Here is a 22953-nt window from a genome sequence, read left to right as displayed (position 1 = left end):
CGAGCATGAACAGGAGCAAATTTTGGTAAGTATTCTGATTAATTATCTCCCTTGACTTTATGCCTCCACGTCCCCCCCGATAGCCTCATAGACAGTGAAAGATTGCCCGCGAGCTTCTCCTCCTGTCCATACGTTAATTTCTCTACTGTGCGACAGTCGCTGGTTATGACGCAAACGTCAGCCTATTTTTTACAAAAACTGCTTCTACAAGGTAATGGAGCCTTTTATACATTTTCGTGTTTCTTTAGAAATAATTAATGGACAAATGGAGTCTTTAAACGCCTCAGATGTAAAGTTATTCGCTGTCAAAGTGACGCCAAAATGAGCCAATGGCGGCGCCCAGCGGTGCTTCAAAAAAATATGAAACCCTGCCCCCTGGGTGTATAAAGCATCACAGTCCTGCCCACAGCCCGAGAGAGCTTTGGTGCCGGAAGTAAATTTTCCATTCATTTCTCCCATTGACTTTCGGAAAAATCCGTATCTAAAGAGTTTTAGAGCATATGTGAGGATAACCAGCTACGGCTGAACTCATAAGCACATAACTTATCATTTCGAGTGAAAAAATTAAGAGAAAATCCCAAAAAAGTCAAAGGTACAAGACTGTGTACATATTTTCATTACCGAGCGAAGGAACTACTCATCCCATAAACCACTGCGCCTCACTGAAGTCGACTGAAGCCACAACCGCGAACGAGCCTTTTGAGCGACTTCCAAATCTGACGACGGCCGCGCAAACTTTTTCCTCCAGTTAATTTTATTTTATATAGTGAATGTGCAGTAATAGCAGTTCTTTCAGTATTAATCGTGTAAATAAAGTGTTTTATATAGGTATCGTGTATTTTATATATTGTGTGCGTGTGTGAAAGCGGTTGACGATAACGTCAGCAACATGGTGCAGTGCTTTGTACCTGACTGCAATCACCGCTCAGTCGTCAACACGTCATTGCCATTACACAAATGTTCAGTAAATGCACAAAAAGGTATGCCTAGGCTAAATATTGTTTTGACAGTGGCATCATAAAATGCTTCATATGACTCTACCATATGAAGGCTACAGTAGCCTAGCTAAAGTGGACGATAATGCTAACTAACGTTACCAACCTCCCTGCAAAACTCACCAAAACTTTGTAGGTCTTGTCCCTCATGCTGGCCCTTACAAAACCCACAAGCTGACCCTCGGACACGCTACACTCAACTAACGTTACATGACCCTATCTGAAGTGGTTTTCACCCCTTTGAACACTTTTGTTTTCCTCCTTGAAAAAAGCCATCGTGGCAGCCAAGGAGATCATGACTGGAGTGATAAGTCAAAACGCAACACAGGTTTTTTTTTTTTGTGTTTGTCGCCATGTCGTCGAAACACTGTTATTTTCATCTCGGAGTCCAGTCACCTTTGTTTGGGCTTCCCAGGGACGCTGTACTTAGAGATCAATGGTTACAATTTATGTTTATGTCACGATCGGTGATACAGGAAACCACCGAGAGAGAACCAATTGCGGGTATGTATTTATTAAAGGGGCAATCCAAAGAATAAACAGTCCAGGCAGGGGTCGATATCCAACAAATCCAAACAAAAACAAAACACGAAGACAAGGCACGGGCAAGACAGATTGACAAACATGAATTCACATTCAACAAGGACTCCGTGACACATACTAAGACAGACCGGGTATGAATGCACAAGGAGAGACAAACGCTAATGGGAAATTGGCCGAGTGAGATAATTGATAACTAGTGACAGCTGGGTGCACTGATTAGGCAGGGACGTGAGCAGTGTTGCCAGATTGGAAATGTCCAAGTATCGTACCAGAAGTTCAAAATTATCTTATTTGGAAGAAAATTATCATACACGAGTCAAAAGAGTTATTTATCTATTCTAAACCAACAACATTTTGACACGACCTGCAAATTACCACAATAGATAACAAGGCGTATTGTTGGAAGGAAGCAGTGAGACAAAATACTATCCCATTATTTTCAGTGACTGTCTGCGTCGCAGCGCATATTAAATCATATTAAAATTATTTTTAACACTTGCTTTGTCGCATCCAGTGAAGAAGGAATTTAGCTGTTTCTGCGTGGTGCAGTTAACTCCACATCTGAGCCGCTGTCATCGGAATCCTGCGTGTTGCCAGATGTTGAAGAATTTCTTGCTGTCTTGGACCGCATTAAAGCAGGGCACTCTCCTGCATTCTTAACACACCCTCAGGTGCACACGAACGCATTTAGAGTGTCTGTAATGAGCCAATTTCGTGTATGAGTAAAGAAGCCCTATGACTGCAACTACCATCATTTAAATTTTCATAAAATTCTGAAATTATCGTACATTACGGGATTTTTTTCATTATTGATCGTACATCGTACAGAGGTAAAAATTATCGTACAAATACGATAATTATCGTACGTCTGGCAAAACTGGACGTGAGGAATGTGACTAATGAATTGACAGACACCGTGGGGAAAGGAGGACATCTAGTGGAAACCCAGGGAACACAACCCAGACACTGTGACAGTTTAACGACAGTTCCCGAAAATTATAATCCACATGTAAAACTATGTGCAGCACATTTTGCTGAGGACAACTTCCTCAATCTCAATCAGTTTAATGCCGGATTCGCAAAGATTATTCTTGAAAGATGGAGCAGATCCTTCTTTGTCTGGAGAAGGTGTTGTTTATGGACCACAACCGGTAAGTGTATTTTATTATTTAAGTTGGTGCGTTTAACAGTTAATGTAACTTATTACACAAAGGGCAATGCTGTTTAGCTTTGTTAAGTCAAGTCAAGTCAAGTCACCTTTATTTATATAGCGCTTTAAACAAAATCAATAATGCAAAAATGACAGTTAAAGGCAGTTTATCATTGGATTCAGTTATGTCATCTCTGTTCAGTTAAATAGTGTCTGTGCATTTATTTGCAATCAAGTCAACGATATCGCTGTAGATGAAGTGACCCCAACTAAGCAAGCCAGAGGCGACAGCGGCAAGGAACCGAAACTCCATCAGTGACAGAATGGAGAAAAAAACCTTGGGAGAAACCAGGCTCAGTTGGGGGGCCAGTTCTCCTCTGACCAGACGAAACCAGTAGTTCAATTCCAGGCTGCAGCAAAGTCAGATTGTGCAGAAGAATCATCTGTTTCCTGTGGTCTTGTCCTGGTGCTCCTCTGAGACAAGGTCTTTACAGGGAATCTGTATCTGGGGCTCTAGTTGTCCTGGTCTCCGCTGTCTTTCAGGGATGTAGAGGTCCTTTCTAGGTGCTGATCCAGCATCTGGTCTGGATACGTACTGGATCCGGGTGACTGCAGTGACCCTCTGATCTGGATACAGACTGGATCTGGAGGCTACGTTGACCTCAGAACAAGAGAGAAACAGACTAATATTAGCGTAGATGCCATTCTTCTAATGATGTAGCAAGTACATAGGGTGTTATGGGAAGTGTTCCCGGTTTACCTAATTAATGCAGCCTAAAAATCCATTAACGGATTTGGATATTAAAAGCATATTAGTATGTTATGTGTAAACCAGGTTAAAGAGATGGGTCTTTAATCTAGATTTAAACTGCAAGAGTGTGTCTGCCTCCCGAACAATGTTAGGTAGGTTATTCCAGAGTTTGGGCGCCAAATAGGAAAAGGATCTGCCGCCTGCAGTTGATTTTGATATTCTGGGTATTATCAAATTGCGAGTTTTGAGAACGCAGCGGACGTATAGGATTATAATGTAAAAGGAGCCCATTCAAATACTGAGGTGCAAAACCATTCAGGGCTTTATAAGTAATAAGCAATATTTTAAAATCTATATGATGCTTGATAGGGAGCCAGTGCAGTGTTGAAAGGACCGGGCTAATATGGTCATACTTCCTGGTTCTTGAACTCTTGCTGCTGCATTTTGGACTAGCTGTAGTTTGTTTACTAAACGTGCAGAACAACCAGCCAATAAAGCATTACAATAATCTAACCTTGAGGTCATAAATGCATGGATTAACATTCCTGCATTTGACATTGAGAGCATAGGCAGTAATTTAGATATATTTTTGAGATGGAAAAATGCAGTTTTACAAATGCTAGAAACGTGGCTTTCTAAGGAAAGATTGCGATCAAATAGCACACCTAGGTTCCTAACTGATGACGAAGAATTGACAGAGTAGCCATCAAGTCTTAGACCGTGTTCTTAACTAGATGTTAGGGCTGTGCAACAAAATCGAATGCGATTTTCATGCGCATCTCGTCAGTAAAAACGCTCCTGTGATTATAAGTACATCTCCAGCACCTGCGTTCTAGCCCAATCACGTTTCCAGGAGGGCGGCGTGCGCTAAGCTGCTGTCGAATCACAACACAGGAACCGCTGGCACAATCAGAACTCGTTACGTGTTTCTGAAGGAGGGACTTCATAGAACAAGGAAGTCATCAGCCCGTTTTTATGACAGTGAAAACAGCGGTATACAGATAAGATAATTGTGTGAAAAGTACTGTGTTTTTTCACAAGCGAAACATGAACACATGTTATATTGCACGCTGTAAACACAATCAAAGCTTCAAAAAGTGCGAAAAACGGGACCTTTAAGTCTACCATGTACAGTATGGTTACGTTTTTATGGCTTATACCCCAACTGTCAATGTAGAAATTGTATTAAATTTTTACTTCCGGCACCGGCTGTGGGCGGGACTGTGATGCTCTATTCCAGAAAGCAGGGTTAACTGAGGTAAACTAAACCCTGAACTTTCGGTTGATTAATATCAAACCTTGCTGACTCGAGGTATGTGGTTCCAAAAACACAACCGGGAGTAAGTTCATTCAACTCAGAGTATGTTCCTGGTTAAGACTCAAGACATTCTCAACAGAGCGAAGAATCGACGAGTCACTATAGAAACGGACGCTACGAAAAATGCGCCAAGCTGTTTCTTTCTTCTTCTTTTGTTCATTAGTTGTTTACTTGCCTAGTGCATATCACCACTGATATCACACAACTGATTGCTGTGCAATTTTTATTTATTTCCATTTAATCTTTAATCCTTGAGAATGTGAATTATATTGTTTGTTTTATGTTCATTTATATTAAGTCATATCAGATATGTATTTTGATTTAAATTTAGACATTATAGAAAATGCAGATCCATGTGTGAGATAATACAAAATGTAATAAATGAAATCAAATAAATATATATTAAAGGAGCATTGCGTAGGTTCCTGAAATTTCTAACTGTTACTGACACCAGTGGCCGTTAGAGGAACTGCAGCCAGTCTCATGCTCGTTCTCAGTGCGCACGCTCTTTTTTTTTTTTTTTTACTTACGAGGAGTGTCCGTGGGTGTCTGAATTGTGCTGGAGGCTGGTCGCTTCTTTCCATCCGCAGAGTCCATTTGAAAACACTATTGCCGCTGCTTACTATAATGGCTTGTGTGCCGTACGGTTGTAAGCCCAAGTAGACGAGAACGCGCATGACGTCACATTTGGTGAATTGTCGCGCCAATTCGGGCCCGACTCCTCCACACACAATTGAGCCTACAGGCTGATAGAGGCAACCGTGGTGGACAGTCGAGGTGTCATTCTTTATTTTACATCATGGTTGGCTCATACATGTACAAATGAAAACTCTATCTTAAAGATTAAGTAAAAACCTCCACATAGCTCCTTTAAGTTAAACATAACCTACATAGTATTTATACAGATAACTCTTATATATGCCAATAAAATAAATAATCATATTAGAATAATATATTGCCTTATTTATTACTTATATTAGCGCTTCCTCATTAACATATCAAATATATATATATATATATATAATATCATATAATGTCGTGTGGTATCTGTCAAGATGATGTCACATGGACTACTTTGATGATGTTTTTCTTACCTTTCTGGACATGGACAGTAGACCGTACACACAGCTTCAATGGAGGGACTGAGAGCTCTCGGACTAAATCTAAAATATCTTAAACTGTGTTCCAAAGATAAAAGGATTTGTATTTTATTTATTTTTTTTATGAACAAAACATTTAAAAGAACAGCATTCAATTTAAAGAGGATTGTTTTTTGTAACATTATAAATGTCTTTACTGAGACTTTTGATCAATTTAATGCATCCTTACTAAATACAAGTTTTATTTTCTTCTTCCTTTTTAATCTCACCCCAAATCTTTGAATGGTAATTTAACAAAGTAATATTATTCGTAATAATCAGAAAAAAGAAAGAAAAAACAAACATTTTGCATTATTGACACACTGTTTTCCTAATGAATGTTGTTCAGTTGCTTTGACGGAATGTATTTTGTTTAAAGCGCTATATAAATAAAGGTGACTTGACTTGACATTTGAGCAGCAAATAAGCATTTTATTATATATGATTATTTATGATTATATATGATTGCTGAAGGATTCTAAAACTCTGAAGACTGGAGTAATGATGCTGAAAATTCAGCTTAACATCACAGGAATAAATAACAGTTTAAGAAAATGTTATTTTAAATTGTAATAATATTTCACAATACTACTGTTTACTTTATTTTTTATCAAATGAATGCAGCCTTGGTGAACTACTCTGAAGAATGGCTTTCTGAGGAAGTCTAAATGGACATGGACTGCTCACTTAAAGTGCCTAGATGGTTGTGTCAGTCATGTCCATTTTATGACGAATAACAGTTATAAAATAATTGCACTCCACCTTAAATATGGGCTCTAAGGGATCCAGTGGAGAGCCAGGTTCTCAACTGACACTGTACTATTTTGTTCATTTTCATGTCTATATTGACTCACCGAGCGTGCTCAGGCAGGAGAGGGCAGTGGTCTGCACTGTGGCATTCCCAGGATAAGAGACACGCTTTCAGCGCCACCTTATGGACACCATTCAGCACCAGTATGTTATAGTAACTCTCTGTTAACTGCCAAAACACATAACATAACTCAAAAAATAAACCACTTTCTAAAAGTTGTGAGAACAACATTGCTTCATTGTGACCTTTGACCTGGGCTCACCTGATGTGAATTTCAGTAACAAACGGCATCAGAAACTGACAATCAAGCAGGTTAATTGGACAGAAATTAACATAAGTGGGGTTTGCTAAGGAAAGTATCACTATTACTAACTATTACTAACACCCTTTGAAATGTAATTAATTTTTCCCAGATTCTGATTAATTTTTAAGGTCTGTATTTTTGTTTTAAATTTTTCTGGATTCCATTTGAATGGTTTAATTACATTTTGGTGGTCTAAAATGATGTCTAAAATGATAATTAAATGACCACATGGCCTCCAGAACCATGGAAAACACATCCACTTCCTCTTCATCTAGAACCTGCATCCCAATCTCATCTGACCCACAAAAAAACCCCCAAAAAACAACAAAAACAACATAAAAAGGGGTTTCACTTTAGGAAAACTGAAAATACACATGTAAATTGACACAAGCTTATCTAACCATCATAATTAGTTTTGTTTAAGGGGAATGTGGACTATTTATAATAAGAAGACTTGAATGTATGAGATGCTTTCTCAATAACCATATTAGTATATTGTACTGTAATTTCTAAATGGGTTACGTTCTTTGCAGTGCTTATTGAAACAAGTAGTTTATTGCCTTGTAAAATATGTTAGGTGCACAGTACTGTTTCCTTGTTAACTGGTTTGGTTAAAATCTTTATGAAATAACTTTTTTTGAAATCCCTACAGAGGTCAAATGAATTGGAAAAAAATGCTTTCTGACCCAATGCACCATAATGGTTGTATAATCAGTACATATAAACATTATTTAAAAGCAAGTCTTACCTGACTTCAGTAGGAGAGCCAGAGCTCTCAGGCCCACCATCATCATCTTGGAGTCATTACGATACATTGAAAGCACCTTAAGAATCTGCCTGTGAATAAACATGCAAACACTTGCATAATCCCTCTGCTGGAAATGGATAGCAGCAACAAAAATCAGTTGCAGCATCTCAGACAACATGACGTCTTACAACCAACGTTTATGGTTATAAAGCTTGGCTTTAAAAAAAAAAAAAAAACCCTTGTAAAACCAATTCCAAATTCCAAAATTAAAAAAGAACCACCTAAAGTCGATGTTTATTAGTGTTACCTCTTCTTTCTCTATAGGAGACATTTCTAATTCTATTAAATCTATAAGTTATTAAACCACCTATAAAAACAAATATTGCCCGTGAAACAAATAAACAATAAAAATAAAAAATAAGATAATTAAATATTGAGAACATTTCTATCAATTATTAAAAGTTTCAGTCAGTTGTGTTCACACAAATAGCCTGGTTTAGATCCCTTTTCCATTATTATTTAAACAAAGTACTGCTGCTGTGGAAATGTATAAATATTCAGAAAAGGTACTGATTGAACCTCTGCTGGGAAGGAAATACAGAAATAGATCCTCTTTTAATTTTAATTGAAAACCCCTGCCATTTAATACTATGGTATACCACAGGGCTCCGTTTCATCTCGGAGACGCGTTCTGTCTTTGCGCTTGCCAAATTCCACAGTGTAAATAGCAAATCCGTCATGGCACGAGCGCAACTGGCTCTTAAAGGAAATGGAAGATGAGACTCTGATTGGTTTATTGCATGTTACGCTCAAAAAACACCCCTTACTCATTACGAGAATAGGGACAACCCATTTAGACCATGCGCCCGGGCGCACCAACCGTTTATCCGTCGTTAAAATAGCAAAAGTGGATTTGGAAGCGCCCTGAGTGCACCTGCACCGTGCGCTTTACACTTAACATTTAGATCGTTAAAATAGGGCACTTAATATCTTAACGATTTTTTGCCGTAAAAGAAAAATCGTGTGTTTTTGGCTATTGCTACGGATATAACCCTGCTACTTATGACTGGTTTGTGGTCCACGGTTACATAAAAAAATTAATAAAAAAAACACGGTCATATTCAGACATTCCACAGGAAAAGTAAAGAATGTGAAATAAAAATGAGATAAAAAGTTTTTCATAAGAACTTGGTTTTTGTAATCATCTCTGTGTTGGTGTATAGGTATATGTTGGGTTTGTCAGTTGTTCCTGCTGCGCTTCAGTTCCTGGGGTTCCTCTTCCTCCCAGAGAGTCCTCGCTGGCTCCTGCACTAAGGAGATACCCAGAATGCTCGGCTGGTGCTCAGTCGCATCCGCGGCGGTGACAATGTGGATGAAGAGTATGAAAGCATACGGCGCAGCATTGAGGAGGAGAAGATTGATGCTGGAGGTGAGATCATCCAGAAATCTGGGAATATTTCAAATGCATTTTCAAGGCCATAGTAATATCCAAGAAATGAGGAATAAAATAAAGTGATTCAACCTTAAAAAAACAACAACCTTATTGTTCTTTAGCAAGGAAATTTGTCATTGATGAACCAGAATCACAATTATTTATTTTTTATAAAAACTAATCAAGTAATCATGAATGACTAGAAATGAAGTTGTCAAAACTGTGTACCCTGTCAGGGAAAACGAGATCATCATTTTATACAGTCATCATATACACTATATGATGACTGTATAAAATGATGATCTCGTTTTCCCTGATTGATTGATTATCTTCTAGAGGGTCCAGTGTTGTGGCGTATCCTGACGTTCGCTCCAGCGCGGCGTGCTCTGATCGTAGGTTGTGGCCTACAGATGTTCCAGCAGCTCGCGGGAATCAACACGGTCATGTAGGTTCCTCGAGCGCATTTGAGTCCCTGGTAATATGACTAAAGAACAATAAATTTAACGTTAATTATATTAGTGTCCACAACACGACACATTCTCTTTATCATAACTGCTGTCGTTATCATGTTAGAACTTATTCATATTATAACTTTTGCTATTTTAAATGCTGTAGCTCTTTTAAGCAGGATGGATTCTGGCTGGATTTCAGTATTTTTATCATTCATCAGCTGGAAAAATAGTTCTGAAAGTGATATAGTTATTATTGGAGATGCACCGATATATCGGCTGTCAATATTTATCAGCCATTTTTTATCAATTTAATGCCATCAGCAATAAACTAGCTAGTATATCGTAATGTAGTGTATATGGTTTTAAACTTTTCTCATGTAAAACATGATGAAAACAGTAATCTGTTTTAATGATGAAAGTTAAAAAGGAAGTGACAAATATCGGTATTGGAATCAGAGAGTTATTGTTAAAATCAGTATTAGAATCGGACAAAAAAATCCAATCAGTGCATCACTAGTGTACATTATTATTAACATCATCATCCTTGGTGTAAATTGAAGGCTACAGTATAATACAACATTTGCTTTTTATTTTACAATACTAACACTTTTCTCACAATTTTTAGGAAAAAAGTCAGAATTGTGAGATATATAAACTTGAAGAATTTCTAAGAAGAAAAGGGAGTTGTGAGAATTGTGAGGTGGAAAAAAGTTGCAATTACCTTGATATTTTTTCAGAAACGGAATTACGAACTGTAAACTTTTTTCTAGATCTAGATCATGAGAAAAAAGTTGCATTTACATTGTGACTCACAAATACCTGCCTAAAAAAACTGAATTGTAAGATGTGAACTCAATTGGGAGTTTAGAAATTGCGATTGTGATATAATAACCCGCAATTCTGAGAAGAAAAGTCAGAACTAATAACTGTGAGAAAAAGGTCAGAAAAAGTGTGGGGAAAAGTCACAAGGTCAGAATTGTGGGGAAAAGTTGCACTTAGAGTAAAAAAAAGTTGCAATTACCGTGGTGGAAACAAAATCAGAATTGTGAGATGTAAACTTATTCTCACAGTTCTGACTATTTTTCTGGCAGTTTTCAGAATTGTAAAAAAAAACCTCATAATTGGAAGAAAAATTTTAGAGTTTGGATAAAGTCCGTGACTTTGCGACTCACGAATACCTTGAAAAGACAAATTGAAAGATGAGACCTCAATTAAAACTTGCAGTTATGATACATTAATCCATAATTCTGAGAAAAAGTCAGAATTATAAGATAAAAAGTTGCAAGCTTCCATAATATACTGCATTCTCACTTCAGAATAGTATGTGAAACAATATGCAACAGTGTAATCTTTCAAAAGTAGAATGCATTCTGTGCACATCAGGTGTAGTGTGGTGGCATTGGTGGCCATTTTGAACATTACCTAGGATTCCATTACCAATTATATAACAGTACTGTCTATTTTAAGGAAATTAATGATCTCTCTGAACACTGCAGGTACTACAGCACCACCATACTGCAGATGTCTGGAGTACAGGACGATCTGATGGCCATCTGGCTGGCCGCTGCCACAGCCTTCACCAACTTCCTGTTTACTCTAGTAGGCGTGTGGCTCGTGGAGAAGGTGGGCCACCTAGCATACTAGGTGAAGATTCAGACACAGCCATAGACACAGGTGCTCACTAACAGACTGAAGTATGTACAGTAATATTGTAATGGCTGTGCTGTGAATCACTCAGGTACTGCTGTAAGTCTGATGGTTCTCGCTGCGGGTTTCCTGCTCTCGGCTCAGGCCTCTCCGCCCGTGACCTTTCACCCCAGTGACCCCTCCCTCCACAACTCCACCTGCATTACATATGGGTGAGTTTTGATTTTTAGAAGACTAGATTGACCTTTTGGATTATGCCAGAAAAAGTTCTATGCAAATAAGAAAAAATAAAATACGGTACAATATATTCGAAGATAACCTCAGATTATTCAAGTACAAATATAAAAGTAGTTTAAGAGTGTAAGAGACTCAATTATATCATCTACAATACTTCTGAGTGGGAACATGCCACTAAGCGCTTTTTCTTATTCCTGGGGTGGCAACAACTTCTCTCTGATTGGTGGAGCTCTTTTTAGGATTATGGGTAGTGTAGTTATTTAGCAGGAGTTACAGTATTAATCAATTTTTAAAAAATTTAATCACATTTGCTTGTGGTTTTTACAGAAGCTTACTGTATATTAGCACTTAAAGGGATATTCCACCCAAAAATTAAAATGTTGTCATGGTTTACGAAGTCATACAGTTTTATTGTGAGTAATGATGACATAATCTTTATACTGGTGATGTGTGTTTTTTGACAGCCGATGCCGATATTTTGGAAAGCAGGGGGGTCGATAGCCGATATAATTTTTATTATTATTATTAATATTAAATAAATTTGAAATCATTTGATTTAAGAAATAAAAATGTGTAAAAGAAACATCCTTATACTTTAGATGACAGTATTTTTCACAAATAAATAAATGTTTAATACAATTATTAAAAAATAAATAAAAAAGTAATCACTAATCAACAAGGCACACTGTATTCTGAGAAGTTTGTGTGCACTGGGAATCATATTTTTCAAATAAAGCCAGGGTAACCCTCATTTTACATACAGCACACAGAGAAAATTACATGAATATAGCAGTGGGCAAATGCATAAAGTGTAGCATAATTTGAAATTACAAGTTTAAAGTTTAAAGCATACAATTCACACGGACCAACCGTCACACAGAGAACACGCAATCATTTTTTTTGTTTTGCAAGGTTTGTGAAATTAAATGTTCATCAGTGAATCAAAGATTTGTTTAAATTATATAAATGCGTATTTGTTTAATACTGACAGCAAACAAGAAAGTTTTATAATATTTTCCTTTCTATAACTAATATGTCTAATATAAAATAAATCGTTATAATACTTCCTGTATACATTAATTCCTTTTGTTTAACCGTTCTATCTGATTATTAGACAGACTTCTATCTGTATTAGACAGAACTGTTAATGACGACGAACGAGAGAGACTGAGCATTGTGTGCGCTCAGGCACTGCCGCTCTCAGCGCCGTCAAAATAAAAGTCAGAAAAACTTATCGAGCAATGGCTATATTTGAAAAATTGCCAAATATCGGCCGATATATTGGTCTTGGCGATATATTGGCCTTAGCGATATATTGGTCGACCACTACTTGACATTTATAAATCTAGTGCACTAGTGTGACTGGAGTTTGTTTTTCTGTCTGTACATGAAAGGTTCTGTGAATCCTGCATGTTGAATCCAGATTGTGGTTTTTGTTATGGTAAGAATGGCACAGCCGTGGTTGAGTCGTCATGCATACCTGTGGACACAGCAAACACTGAAGCAGCTGCAGTGGGAAGGTAATACCTCTAATGTAAGCAAGTCTCTGGCCTTGTGAGACTATTGTACTGAATGTGCACTTGTGCTGTACTTCAAGTTTTAAAAGTGTATTTAGAACTGTAAATAATCATATTAATGAAATTTGTTCGAAGTAGTTCTGAGCTTATGGTCTGTAAAACCCATCCCTGCCATTAGCCTACTCTGCTCTGATTGGTCAGCAGGCCAAGTCTGTTGTGATTGGTACAGAGAGGAGTACGTGAGCAAATTAAACATTAAACAATAATATAGTGCTCCAATCCGTTCTTAAAATAATGACATAAAAAACATTTAGTTTAACACTTATGCAAGCGAATCGTGCCCACAGCTCATGTTTAACACTCTAAACACTTAAAACAATAATGGTTGATACGTTAGCTGAGTGCTAATGTGACTAACTGATGAAACGATGTACCGTATTTTTCGGACTATAAGTCGCACCTAAGTATAAGTTGCATCAGTCCAAAAATATGTCATGACGAGGAAAAAAACATATAAGTTGCACTGGACTATAAGTCTAATTTATTTAGAACCAAGAACCAAGAGAAAACATTACCGTCTACGGCCGCGAGAGGTAATGTTTTCTCTTGGTTCATGTCAAATTAATTTTGATAAATAAGTCGCACCTGACTATAAGTCGCAGGACCAGTCAACTATGAAAAGAAGTGTGACTTATAGTCCGTAAAATATGGTAGTTTGTAAACCAGAATATGTCTATGTCTTTATTTATTATTACAACAACAGTCTACATTAACTGACACATTTATAGGAACTAGTGGGTTTACAGCAAATTATCAGAACTATTTTAGTAAGACAGTCGTAAATCGTGGTTTACCTGAAAACCTTAAGCTGTGCTGGGTGTACATCACATATTAGCAACTGATATTTTGAGCTCTTGATTGAAAATCTACACATAACGTATCAATTGTATGTACAGGTTGTGTTTCGGAGGAGTATGTTGGTCCAAATAAAGAAGATACGGACCTACCTTAATAAGTTATTAGGTACGGACTTATCTTTCATGGACAAGCGTTTGAAATCGACAAAATTTGAGAAGCAGTCCTCTGTAAAATCAGGAGCAAACAAAAAAAGGTTGGAATTGTATTGCTGTGGTATTGTGAAAAAAAATTGTAACCACTGATTCTTCACATCATGATCTTTCAGCAATGAAAACAAAACAAACTTGCTTTGACAGCGTAGAATACAGTGTCTTCTCGACTAGTGTTAGTATTTTGCGGGCAGGTGGGCAATTTATTATACAAATGTGTTACCTATTAACGTATAATAGTTACAAGTAGAAGATTCGAAAAAACGATGTCTCATTAAGGGGGTTCAGAGTCATTTCTTCTCTTTTCAGAGACTGTATCTTTATTTATCATGCACTTTTTTGATTAGCAACTTTGTCAATAGCTATGTTACAAAAAGCAAAACAAATATTTTTCCAAAACCCATATGACCTGCTCTTTAAAGAAATTAAATCATTGTTTTTAAAAATCTTTTGTCATGCTTTAAAGTACAGTTTTGAAATTACATTTATTTACTTCATCATTAAAAATATACAATTATAAATGTATTTAAACTAATTAAGAAGGTAAAAACACTCAAGTTCAGCTAGTTGCATTTAAAGGCTCTGTATGGAATTTTTCAACTGTACTAAAGCATAAAATTACCATAATATGTTTTCAGATATTTAGGAAACATGTTCACATTCTTGTTTCCCTGAAAAACAATACTATATCCAGTTATTCTGCTTTGAAATGTGTTTTGGTCTGAGTGCCAATTTATTAAATAATATTTAGACACCAGTTGGTTGCCAGTTGGCAGAAATCACAGCATATTGCAGCCGTGGAAGCCAGCAAACGAACAAAGTTTTGTTGCCTTCATTGTCATTTGCACTCGTTCCTGTAACATGTCCCCAATCTGGCAACCCTTATGAGTGTCGTGTATGAGGAGGTGGTGGTGGGAGAAACAACTCTCTCCAGTATTTTGAATTTGCAAATTTGCATATGATTAATTAAAAATGTTAACTAAATGTGAATGTTAAGCTAAAAGCTTGATTAAGTCTTGTCTTGTTCATGTCTTATTGAGGTGTTCCAATGGCACCCAGGAGAGTGCAGGTGTATTCTGGGCCTATAACTATTGCCCAACATCTTACTCCTGGATTGTTCTGCTGGGTCTCGTTCTGTATCTGGCCTTCTTTGCTCCAGGTGAGAGTTTTCTCAGTTCAGTGGATGTTAATGATCATAAAGCCTGATGTGAGGTTGTGTGTTGGAGCAGGTATGGGTCCTATGCCGTGGACGGTGAACTCTGAGATCTATCCGCTGTGGGCTCGGAGCACAGGGAATGCCTGCTCTGCCGGGGTCAACTGGATCTGTAACGTCCTCGTGTCTCTGACCTTCCTTCATGTGGCCCAGTACCTGACATACTACGGTACAACACAGTACACACACGACCCTGAACACTGTAACAGTGTTTATGTGCTACACAGATTCCACCAGCAGCTAAAATCCCTAGGTGGTTGCTCTGCAGTTGCTAGGTTGTTCTGTGTAGCTGTGCAGTCGATTTGGGTCTTTGGGTGGTTGCTAGAGGGCTGTTTTACAGTTGACCGTGTTCTAGTCATGTGGTTCTTTTTAAGTATGCTATCATGCAGTTGCTAGCTTGTTCTGGGGAGTTGCAGTTCAGTTGACTGGTGTTCAGGTGTTTTGCATGATCCTTTGCAGTTGCTAGGGTGTTGTTGTTGTGTTGGTTGTCAAGGTGTTTGGTGTATGTTGCTATGAAGTTTTCTGTATTGTTCTGGGTTGTAGCTTGGATGTTTTGTGTGGTTTCCAGGGCATTGCTAGTGTTGCTTGAATGTGTGTTATTATGTGGTTGCTGGGTTGGTTTGCGTGGTGGCTTGTGTGTTCCTGGTGCTACAGCATTATTTTGTCGTTGCTATGGTGTCCTTTGTGTGTGTCATGTAGAGCTGCAACTAACGATTATTTTTTCTGTCGACTACTCTAACGATTATTTTTATTACAATAAATAATTAATCAAATGTTCTTTTTTGATTAGCTAATGAATCCTTTGGATAACTTTACAATATAAGTACAACTTCTAATGTAATATTTCAAACTTTATTCATTTTTACTATGGTAAATGAGTTTACCATAGCGTTTATAATTAAACCACAGTAGCCACAAATTTACAGTTGTCTGAGACTAAAATGTTCTTTAGCATCACAAACCATAAAATGTAGTCAGGGTTCTGCTATGGTTTAGCACGGTTTCCAGAGATCTGGAGCTGATTCGGGGTAGCTCGGTGGTCTGTGACTGTTGTCTCGCGGCGTGCTGTCTTTTTAAATCAGCTTCATTCTTTCCCGTAACAACGTTGAAAGCTCAGCTAAGATGAGGGAACCGCTGATCATAGCTGTATATGGATTGCCATTTTGAAATAAATTTAGTAGCAGAGATACTGCAAGCGATTTTTAGTGCTGCAAATTTCCTCGTCTTCATGGAGAGAGCGCGTCATGGTTACTTAGCAACGGCAGACACCCCAGGGGCGCAACTGTCCGAGCGATTTGGAAAGAAGGAGAAAGCAGCGTGACTAGCGTTTTTCCATGCGTTTTTAGGCGCGATATATGAACGGCCCCTAACGCGTGTTCGAAACCCGCGTCAACACAGACTTACTTTATTTTTTATTTTATCCTTACTTCAGCCGCTAAGGGTGATCATACTAATAACTTGTAATCTTTACAATAATATCAGAATCATGCAATGAGCAAGTCTGCGTTTATTAGACACTTAATAATATCACATCAGTTTGTTCCATCACATCTGCAGCAGAGACCTGATCCAGGAAGTTAGGTCACTAGATCACACGGTAACCAGTTAAACCGCAACACCGGAGAGCGCCAGGATGTTTTCCTCTGAGGTGCTCGTGCATTGCATTTGTGCTGCCATGGTACACCATATCGGTTTTGCAAAGGGATCAAATGGCCATTTTATTGCAGTTGATGGGAGTTCATGTGATTGTTTCATGTTGCTTTGCAGTTGCTAGGGAATTATGTGGTTGCTAGGGTGTTGTTGTTGGTTTCGGTTGCTAAGGTGTTAGGTATATGTTGCTATGCAGTCTTTTTGGGTGCTCTGTAGTTGCTAGGGAAGTTTGCTAGTCTCTTCTAGAGTTGTTACAATGTTTTTTTGGAGCCTGTCCTCCAACAAAAAATGACCATATAGGTTGTTTGTGCAAGCACCTTATTACGACCTATATTTACGTTTTAAAGTTAAGCGCCCTCTAGCGGGCGTAAAAATAATGACAGTATTGCGTTGCGTTTGTCGTAATGAAATGATGTATAACGTCGTTACCAATCAAAACGCACATTTATTTAAATGCAATGTGTGGGCTTTTTACACCGATCTCACAGTATTTCCTACATATTTTACAAGGTGGCTTATTCGTTCGAATGACCACACCTAACCCCACCCCTAAAACTAACCCTCACAGAAATCATGCTAAATTATGATTTATTGAGCATATACATTTTACGTGCACGTCTGTTCTCTGGGATCGAACCCATGATAGCATGATTACATATCAAGGTATAACACAATAATCTACCATATGAGCTACACGAAATGCAAAACACACTGGAAATAAAAGAGTACAAAACATTAATATGAAAACGACCTTTTGCCGATGGGGCGCAATTGTAGTATATGCTCTGATGGGTCGTATTTCAGGGATTTGGACAAATGACCTATACAAACGTTTTGGTTGTAGGACAGGTTGTTTTTTTGTTTTTTTTGGGGGGGGGGATGCGCTTTTATGCAGTGTTGAAATTGTTCTGGGTGGTTGCTTGGGTATTTTGTGTGGTTTCCAGGGCATTGTTAGGGTTGCTTAAATGCATGTTGTTATGTGGTTGCTGGGTTGGCTTGGGAGGTTGCTAGAGCATTATTTTGTCATTGCTAGGGTGTCCTGTGTGTTTGTCAGGCACTTTTAAGGTTATTAAGGTGTTCTGAGTGTTTACAAACATGTTGTCATGCAGTTGCAAGGTTGTCCTGTGTAGTTGCTATGCAGTTGATGTTTGTTTGGGGGATTGCTAGCATGTTGCTTTGTGGTTGCTAGGGAGTTATTATGTGGTTGCTGCCATGTAGTTTTCTAGGTTGTAATGGATTGTTGCTTGTGTGCTCTTGAGTGGTTTAGTTGGTCACATGGTGCTACAGTGTGGTTGCTAGAGTTTTTGGCTGGTTACTAGGGTGTTGCTTTATGATTGGGCATTGTTAAAGTTGTGGTCATGCAGTTGCTGAGTAGTTGCTATGCTGCTGATAATGTGTGCAGGTGGCTGCTTGCTTTGCAGTTGCATGGCAATTGCTATGGTGTTCTAGTGGTTCTTTGGTTAATCTGATTGCTATGCAGTTTTTACAGTTTCAGTTCTAGGTGTTTTCATTTTGGATGGTTCGTAGCATATTCTTAGTGGTTGATAAGGTGCTTCTGTGCGGTTGCTATAGTAGCATTAGGGTCATTCTAGGTGGGTGGTTAATAAAGTGTTTTAAGCGTGTTGTCATTTAATTCAATTAGGATATTTTGAGTAGTTGCTGTGCACTTGAATGGGGTGTGTGGGTGGTTGCTAGCATGTTGCTCTGCGGTTGCTAGGGAGTTAGGCTTTTCTGGCTGAATTGTTACTAAAGTGTTTTTTGTGAGCTACTATGCAGTTATTAAATAATTCAGAGTGGTCACTTGGGTGTTTAATAGGGTGTTGTTTTGGGGTTGCTGGGGTGTTTTAGGTAGCTGTTCATGGATAATTTATAACCATAGCACAAACGATGCTGCACTCACCAAAGTTTAATGCATAGGTTTAGGCGTTTGTTCAAATCACTTAAACCCTAAATTGTAGTAATTATGCTTCCCTGCAGGGAAAAAAAAGCCTAAGCTGAAAAACCAGACTAAGCTGGTTTTAGCTGGACTTCCAGTCTGGTCATAACTGGTTTGCAAGCTGGTTTAAGAGGTTTTGACCATTTCTTTTAGCTGACAAGCTCTGGAGACGAGCCGACCAACCAGCTAAAACTAGCTTAAACCGGCTAAGACCAACCAACCAGCGTAGGCTGGCTTTAGTAGGTTATTGACTTAGCAAACGCCACAATTGAACAATCATCTAATAAATAAACAGAATGTGATCTATACTTGTATGGGGACCAATGCTGAAATGTGTTTATAGAAAATGAGATTATTTTATATTAATTTGATTGTGAATGTCTCCTTTGTCCAGGTGCGTTCTTCCTATACTCCGGTCTGGCTCTGCTGGGCTTTGTGTTTGTGGTGGGCTGTCTGCCGGAGACCAAGGGTCTGCATCTGGAGGAGATCGAGTCTGTGTTCGGGAGACAGCTGTGGAGCCAGTGGCACTCCCAGTGTTCATTACATCCGGGTAAACGGAGGAGACTACCGCTCTGATGAAGACCTGAGTGATGATGAATAGACCCTGATGAAGATGATTCATGGTGCGAGGGATGCTGTGCTTCTCATTCCAGACATTCAACGTTCTTGTTGACTCATGTTTTAAAATCAGTACACTGATGCTTTTCATGTTTATCATCAAGATATCATCTGATATTTCTGCGGTGATCATATTTGCACATGTACAGATGAGTAGTGTTATAGGCAAATGTGCCGTTTGCTTAAGTAAAGGCTGTCTGGATCCATGAGAACAGGAAGTGAGATCGCTATCCAAATATGTGCTCTGCATAAACTTTATTAAACTGAGCAAATAGACAGCATATAGAGCTGTATCATCTTTCTGAAATTCTGATACTAATCTTTTAATGAGCAGAATTTCCGTATCAGTGATAATCACTGCAAATAAGATTAAATACAGCTTTATCATTTGTTAGTTTTTCATTACCTGGGGAACATTGAAATTATTTTGACACTTTTAATTATTTTGCAGTTGCAGTAATGATGACCTTGTATGAGGACTTTTATAATCAGACTGAAGGATAATGGCTGTAGCTTCATTTGTGATTTAAATCCTCTACTTTTTTAGTAGTTTTGATATCATTTACTCTGGTACTACACGCTTAACATGTTTCTGCAGCTAATTATACAGGTCTTCTATTATTGGAAAGTCTTTCTACTTAAAAATGCTGTGTCTAGTGCTGTTGTCAAATGATTAATCGCGATTAATCGCATCCAAAATAGTTTTTGTTTGTATAATATGTGCGTGTACTGTGTGCATTAATTGTGTACATATAAATACACACACATACAGTAAAAAATTAAAAAATATTTACATATTATCTATACATTCATATAATTTATAAATAAGTACATGTAATATATAAAAAAAATAATATTTATCTGAAAATATATACATGCATGTGTGTGTGTGTATACACAGTACAGAGATTTTGTAAACAAAAGCTATTATTTTGGAAGCGATTAATCGTTTGACAGCATTAGTGTTCAATTCAGTGCGTTACGTGCTGTTTCTTTGTATTGATTGAATTTAATCTAATTGTTTCCAATCAAAAGTTTCTACGCCGTTCTTCTTTTTCTTCTGTCTGATTCATTCTGTTCTCATTTTCAAAAGTAGGTTACAACTTGTTACTTTTGCTTCTGGTGTCCTCAATATAAAACTCACAGTCAATCATTCTAAGATTTAACTATTGTTCCCGAGAAGACTCTGCCAAGTTGAAGTTGCTGCTGATAAATGTTGTATTTGTACATTTTCAGAAGAATAAATGTTTCTGAATGGTTGTGTCAGTCTGTTGTAGAGTTCGGTGGTCTCGGCTCCGTTCAGTCTTGTCCCGACCTGACCCTCTTTGACCTCTGTACCCCTCATTTAGCCCAGAGCAGAGCACTGACCCACCAACTCTTCATACTGAATATTGTGAACGTCTGAATCATTGTTTTTATCACACGCCTGAACACCGGAAAGCTAAACACGTGAGAGACTTCCATGTGTTCAGAGTTTAGTTAATGACTTGATAAAATCGAAAGACAAACATCCACGAGGATCTACATTAAAGATACACTTTAATTAATTGAAACAATACTATAAAAAAAATTATGAATTTTACACAATCTGATTTTATTTAATTTGCTTAAATTGACCACAAGGTTTCATACAAGGGTTATTTTATTTTTACATACATTTAGCAGGCACTTTTATCCACATGGTGAGTTGTTTTCTCACACACGACCTGGATTAGTGTCTCAAGTGTGTCTCAAAGGTGAGGGGAACTGAAGTGTACACTGCTAGAAAGTGTCCTGTGTACTGTACTCTGGTAACTGGACACTGCAGTTTGGCCGGGGGTCAGGACACTGAACTCTTTCACCTCTGTTAGCAGCACTCACACCCAATTCCAGCTGAGGTGCATTGAGTTGAAGGAAACTGTGACCGTTTTTACTACAGTGCACTGCCCCAGACCCCCTTACTGCCGAAAGATTTCCCCCTCCGGCCTGTAAAACGTGTGCTTAAGTTAAATGTAGATTCAATAAAGCAGTGCTATCATATTGTAATGTTTGAGTGCTTTTATCCTGGCTTAGAAACCAGATGTGATGTGGTGAAAATCAAAGCATCACCACACGAGAGCGCATAACACCACTGCATACAGCACCAAAACAAAACTCAGTTATTAATGGTATTTATGATATTTGTATTTGGTAACACTTTGCATCTTGTAATGAACCATAAAATAAATGTTATGATTTTATGAATAATTTCCACAGTTATGATCAAATGTAATACTTATCTATTTATTGCTACACCTTTAAAAAGTATAATGCATTAAAACACATAAACAAACCTTTACTTATTATGATGTGTTTTAACTTTGGTTACAATGATTTATAAAAGATATAATGCATTACAACATACATTAAGTATATCTTTAGGAAACATTATATATAAAGGCTTTAAGTGCCTTACATATATAATGTTAATATATATATATATATATATATATATATATATATATATATATATATATATATATATATATATATATATATATATATATATATATATATTATTATTATTATTATTATTATTAAGATAACAATTTCTGTGCTTATGAATAATGTGCTTATGATAGAACTATTGCTGAACGTTATCAATTAATTTTATTTATTTATTTTACTACTACCACTACTTCTTACTAGTAGTGCATGTGTTTAGTAATGCTGTCAACCGATTAATCGCGATTAATCGCATCCAAAATAATTGCTTTTGTTTACATAATATATGTGTGTACTGTGTATTATGTATATAAAAATACACACACATACAAGTATATATTTTGAAAATCTTTACATGTATTTACATGTATATATCATGGGAAGTCGTGGCCTAATGGTTAGAGAGTCGGACTCCCAATCAAAAGGTTGTGAGTTCGAGTCCCGGGCCGGCAGGAATTGTGGGTGGGGGGAGTGCATGTACAGTTCTCTCTCCACCTTCAATACCACGACTTAGGTGCCCTTGAGCAAGGCACTGAACCCCCAACTGCTCCCCGGGCGCTGCAGCATAAATGGCTGCCCACTGCTCCGGGTGTGTGCTCACAGTGTGTGTGTGTGTGTGTGTTCACTGCTCTGTGTGTGTGCATTTCGGATGGGTTAAATGCAGAGCACAAATTCTGAGTATGGGTCACCATACTTGGCTGAATGTCACTTCACTCACTCACTATCTCTATTCATAGAATTTATGTTATATATAAATATATTTAATATATAAACATAACATATATTTCTTAAATATAAACATGCATGTGTGTGTATTTATATAAGAATAAACATACACAGTATATATATATATATATATATATATATATATATATATATATATATAATCAACAAAACAAATTCAGTTACACGATAAATATATTAAATTTCATAATAATAATAATAATAATAATACCAAATAA

At 37.5% G+C, this 22953-nt stretch overlaps 1 pseudogene; it reads left to right on the top strand.

Annotated features, from left to right (window-relative positions):
* The first annotated feature begins 5 nt into the window (after positions 1–5).
* LOC132125352 (proton myo-inositol cotransporter-like) lies at positions 6–19937 on the top strand (annotated as a pseudogene).
* The last annotated feature ends 3016 nt before the right edge of the window (positions 19938–22953 follow it).

The sequence above is a fragment of the Carassius carassius genome, chromosome 43 (assembly GCF_963082965.1).
Source record: "Carassius carassius chromosome 43, fCarCar2.1, whole genome shotgun sequence".
NCBI lineage: Eukaryota > Metazoa > Chordata > Actinopteri > Cypriniformes > Cyprinidae > Carassius > Carassius carassius.
This window is presented reverse-complemented; position numbering and strand designations above follow the sequence as displayed.